The following is a 6,153-nucleotide window of genomic DNA, read 5'->3' as shown; positions in this document are numbered from 1 at the left end:
TTCTCTAGGAGCTGTTCTGTGTACCTTTCCCATAGATCCAGGGATTCCATGCTGGCGTAGATAGAAGCACCTTCCAACAGCTCCACGTGGTGCAGCCCAGAGCAGAGAAATCTCAGCAGCGTGTTTTTAAGTCGTTTTATTTCTTTCTTTAAGAGGGTGATGGATCAAGTTAACAGCCTTGTGTATCACACTAAATATATTGACCTTTTATAATTGATTTAGGGCATATAATCGTATTAAAGAGCCAGGAGCTCCATGAAAACACGTCTGGCTGCTTCTGTAGCTGGCTCCGCCCCCCCCCGTTCATATTTTTTTATTTAATTTGAAGTACTTTATTTTCTTAGTGTGTCTATTTGATTTTTTATATATATATCTATACTGTTAAGCACCTTTAATATGAAGCACATGACCCATTTATTCCCCAAGATCTTTTTCAACATAATGTTATTTTTAATTAATATCATCCTCATAAATATTATAATGCCAGTGGGTACCATTACAATACACTTGGGGATGCCTTAAACTGGATTGACATCATCAGTGGGAGTGTCAGTGTGCGGCATGCAATAAAGAGACGCTGGAGCGGCCAGCCCACACACTTTGCGAAAGCTGCGGGGGGGGGGGGGGGGGGGGAGGGACATGCTAGGTAGTTGAAGAGGGTAGATAGGGGGGCTCTCAATTTTTAAATTTTCTCACAGTTGGTGTACTTATACTATAATCTGATGTATGCAGCGTGTTATAAACTAGGTTATATTTAAGCAGGAGGAGGTCTATCCTTATGAAGAGATAGATATCACAAGGACTCAAACTAGAGGCTCAGATTTTCAATAACATCTATTAGCATTTCACAATAGGAACTTGCATTCTAACTATGCAGTTTTATAAAGCTAATTATAAGATGTACATATTAAATAATAATCATTTGAAAGTACATTTAGCAGCATCTCACCAGTGCATTTATACTTGTTCATTGTATTTTTACAGTAGCTGCCGAGATTGTAAGGCAACTTGCAACATTGTTAGTTTTCTACTGGGCACTTAGTCAGATGATTAAAGAGCACATACAATACATATGCTCCCCTGTCCTCTGCAGCTCGCCTCTGGCAGAAAGAATTCACCTGGCGGAACTTAACTTTGCACGCAAGCGCTATTTTGCAATCCCGCCTGCACTCGCACAGCCAATAACGCATGTAACTTCCAACATAAAAAATATAGCCACTACTTATTTTCTTTATCTATCTTGCCTATAGCATTGAGCCAGTGACTATTTACCTTGATACACAGCCCTGACATAGTAAGATCATTGCATTAAAGGGACATTAAACACTTTGAGATAGTAATAAAAAATTATAAATTGTATATTTAAAAACCCTCTGCAATATACTGTACTTTCGTTATATTTTTGTCCCCTTTTCCTTTAATTCCATTCTGAAGTTGTGAGTTTTTCTGTTCCTGTTAGAAATGGAAGTGCAGAGCACTGTTATATTCCACACAGCCTTTGGCTGCACACTCTAGTGACCTATTTATAACTGTCTCTAATTGGCCACAGCAGAGAAGGTAACCTAAGTTACAACATGGCAGCTTCCATTGTTTTATAGACACTAAAACTTTATACTAATTTTGTGTCAGGGATTCACCCTGCTTTCGTTTGTTATTTGCTACCAATTTTACTCACCTGTCTCCTCGCTTCCTGCAGAGTGTGTAATGCTGTTCAATACACCTAGGCTCCTTTTCATAGCCAAACTGGAGAACATCATCACTGAGATACAAGTTGCAGTCTCAGAATTATGATGTCATCACTATTTAAAGTGCCTCAGTTCAGTCTGCTTTGCGCTTGTTGTCTCATACTTCTTTGTGAGTTCCTGTGTTCCAGATCCTGTTTATAACCTGGCTTGTTTGACGTCCCTTCTAGTTCCTGATCCCTGACTTGTTCCTGTCTCTGCTGATATCTTAGTTCCTGACCCTTGCTCGTCTGACTTCTCGCTTTGGCTCCTGACCCGGCTCGTCTGACTACCAGCTCTGGCTTTGACTCCTAGCTTGTCGTTTGGCTATGGGACCTATAATGCTTTTTGTATTTGCTGTCATAATTAAATTTTCATGTGATTTCTGCTGCTATTTGGTGCACTTTCCTCCAAACTTTCTAATATGACATTTCCTAAGTATAACCTTATGTCATCCCTTTCTTGAGATATTCTAGGTGTGATATATTCTGTGTGTTCTACTATGCTTGGACTGACCCCCACCCCTTTGCCTAGTTTAAAATATTCTCTAAGCAGGGGCGTGTCCGTGCGGCGGCCATGAATGGTCGCAATATCTGAAGCTCCTGCCGGGATCCTGACAATCCGCCAATTATTATTGGAACACTGGTCTTTTGTTAAATACATTTTGCGATTTTAAACTTATGTTCTTCTGGGGGATCCAACTGCTTGAAAACCACAGTGTATTAATTACCGCAGAGCACAGATCTGGACCTTTGAGGCCTATGGTGGCGGCCTAATACGGAGCCTCAGGACCCCCCCCAGCATCCTGGCTAGGTATAGCAGTCACTGACAACTGCCACCATCTACCTTATAAGGGGGACCCATCTATTGCTATTAGAGGGCTACCTGTACAGATATTCTCACGGAGGAAGATATATCTTAACTACAACATACAAATGGAGGCAATTATTGATAAATGGGAAGCCAAGCTGATCCGGCTTACACACGATCACTTCCGGAGCCTAGAGACGGAGTTGTGTAAAATTATTTGCGGGGCTCCCCCGCTTGAGAAAATCGATCGTCAGCACTTCGACCGATACCCAGAAGGCAGCAACCTCACCCCTCCCATAGTGGATACACCAAGCAGTGATATTAATCTCTCAACTGGTTCTGTGAGTCTGGACGATGACAAAGCCCTTCGCACCCCCGAGTATTCGATTGTAGAGCAGGAGACCTGGCGCACAAAATCTGAGACTGTCACCCCTCACAGATCTCTACTTTCAACAACTGCCGGGGACAAAATAGGTGGAGGACTTTGCCCTGTCTCTGAGAGCCAGCCCCATATGGAAAAATTGAGGCCATGGAACAGGCTTTATAAAGCAGCCCAAGACGGTACCTACCTCGTTGTCATGGGTGACTCACAAAATGAGGCGAGCGGTGTTGTAGGGCCCCAACATCGCTTGCATTCATCACACCAGACAAGTGACCTGAAAGTCTCCAAAAGGGACCAGTTACCTACTACTAACCTGTCTCCATGGATCCTATGTGAACATCTTCAGAGACCAAAGTCGACGGACAATAAGGATATCGATCAGATGTGTGGCCACAAAGCAAAGGCAGACGTCACAGATACTAAGATCTGCACTGAACGAGTGGTACAGCCAGACTCTTTTGGATTAGAATGGAAGGTTCTTTTTTCTTTATCGTGGATAAGTACTGTCCTATTCTCTGCTCAGTCACGCATTATTCTATTATCTGTAAAGTCTAAAACTCACCAGAGACATTATAAGCTAGGAATTGGTTAATTCCAGAACGGTCAGATAGAAATGAGCAGCCAAACCTGTCTAAAAATAATAAGTAACCAGTTTATACCTTATTATACCGACCTGCTCATATAAAATATCCCTCAAGAAATTATGCTAGGTAGACTTTTGCAGAACCATATGTTCAGGAGACTTATACTGCCCTACTTACCCCACCTCAGAGATACCACACCTTTGCTTGTGGTAATAATAGATAAATTGTCTCATGAGAGTGTAACAAATCCCTACTTTGCTCTCTGTCAAGTGATACTTGGGGTTTCTATATTTCATTAATTGCATACCCTAACTGAGCTGTCTATGAAGACTGACTAGTCTAATTCATATAGCTCTGGGAGGGGTAATAAGATATGTTTTGTACATACGTTTTGAGTCTGATTTGTTTATGCATATATTTTATTCTATCCTTTCTTTTTTTTTTTTTTTTTCCCACTGTGTGTGAGCTGTGAGATAGAGCTGGCCTAACATATTTGATATTTTGAAAACTGAGCTCTACTTTTAGGCTTCAATTTCCTCTTTGAGCATATGATATATCACACTTGAATTATACAATTATACTACGTTACCTATAGTTTATATGTATGTATATATATGTATATACTTATACTACGTACAGTTCTTTAAGGTCCAAAATAAATCACTACAAGTTTGCTTCCAGTTCTTGTAACAAAGCAGTAATAGCAGACAAAGTTTTATGAGAGTGTAGTAGGGTGCGTGGACCCATGCCTGATCTATGCTTTTTGTTATTTATGTATAGCGTGGGCCTTTTATATGTGACTATTTAAACACCCTAACTGAGCTGTTTATGAGGTCTGAATAGTCTAATGCACATAGTTTTAGGAGGGGTGTTCAAAATCGGAGCACGAGTGCAAAACTGACTTGGCTGCTACTGAATTCTTGCGCTCTAATGCTTTTACAATAGAATGTAAATATATGGTCACTAGGTAGACAATTACTATAATGCAGCTGCCTTCACATTCACCTTCCTGTGAACTTTAGATGGTCACATCTGTTTCTATATTCTATGATATTCGGTCTTAACTCTTTGTACTCTGTGACAATGTTTTCCGGTAAGCCTTCCCCCATTTGTGTAATTGTTTATTTACTTACTCACTCTAAAATATTGGCAATGATGGCTCCCTCATCATCATTATGACTTTTGACTCTAATGAGAGAGAAAAAAAAAACATGGGTCCAAAAGAGGCCCTTCCTTTCTTATTCCCTCATACTCTCCTTTTTGATTTTTCTGGGTGCGTAGCGGTTCAAGAGTGGCCGTTGTAGTTTAATTAGGGGAAACTCTCCGTCACTAAGTCTTTATTTATAAAGGGAAATTACATCACATTCAAAAAGAGGTTATTGTGAGGTACAGTCGGTTTTCTTTCTTGATTTGTACTCATTAGCATAGCACATTTTTTTTGTATGCACATTGGTTCTTTTATACTATACTTTGTGGAACTGCACGTTGTCTATATATGTAATATTTAAACCTCAATAAAAATTATTACAAAAAAAATTCTCTAAGCGTGCTACCATCCTCTCCCCCTACACACCTGCATCCATATTACAACAAAAATGAAGAGAGCCAACCAGGTTTGAGGCAGTAGAAATGCAATTTAATGGTGCTAGTTTGATATTAGAGTAGTACAAAACGTGAAATAACCGAAACGTGCAACAAGTGTCCTATTACGCGTTTTGTGTGTCACACTTCAGGTGCAATCCATCCTTACTGTACAAATTGTACCCAAGTGAAAAGTCAGCCCAGTGCTCTAAATAGTCAAACCCCTCATTTATACACCATGTTTTTAGCCAAGAATTAACTGACCTTAGCTCCCTCTGCGTTACTGGTTTAGCATATGGCCCTGCAATTATCTCTGAAAATATTACCTTGGAGGCCCTTGCTTTAAGCTTGCAACCTAACTCACTGAAGTCATTTTTTAGGACACTCCATCTCCCACTGATTCCTTCATTAGTGCCAATATGCACCATAATCAGTCCCCAGATCCCTTTAACAATTTATCTATTTAAGGGGTCTGGATGACAACTCCTAATAATAGAGTCTCCTACAACCAACATCTGCCTAAGGCCCAGACTTGTATGCCCCTCTTCCATTACTGAATGATGTTCACTATAGTATGCCCCACTTCCATTACTGAAGGACTGCTCACTATTATGTGCTCCTCTTCCATGACTGAAGGACTCATGACTATACTAGGCAGAACAGCCCTCTCTGACATTGTCTCCCCTGAACTGATATCCCCATCATCTTCACTCAATATGGCAAATCTGTTGGGGTGTACCAGCTCAGAACTGGCCTGTCTCTTCCACTTACTTTTACTACCTCTTCTAACTGTTACCCTGCTATTTCCCGGAGTCTCCCCATCTAAATCCTCTCCATTCCCACTGCTAGAACCATGAACAAACTGCTCGGTCATATCCATTTTACTTTCAAGTGACTGAATATCACCCAGTGTTGCAATTCATTCCTCCAGAACTCTAATACAAGTTTCTAAAGAGACAATATGCTCCCACTTGCCACAGATATATAATCCTGAAGTGACTTCTCCAGCGATGCAAATATATGACAAGCTATACACTGAATTAGATTCTCACACATTACTTACTTTAAAGTTTTA

Source organism: Bombina bombina, chromosome 4, assembly GCF_027579735.1.
Source record: "Bombina bombina isolate aBomBom1 chromosome 4, aBomBom1.pri, whole genome shotgun sequence".
In the NCBI taxonomy this organism is placed as follows: domain Eukaryota; kingdom Metazoa; phylum Chordata; class Amphibia; order Anura; family Bombinatoridae; genus Bombina; species Bombina bombina.
Note: the sequence above shows the minus strand (reverse complement) of the source record.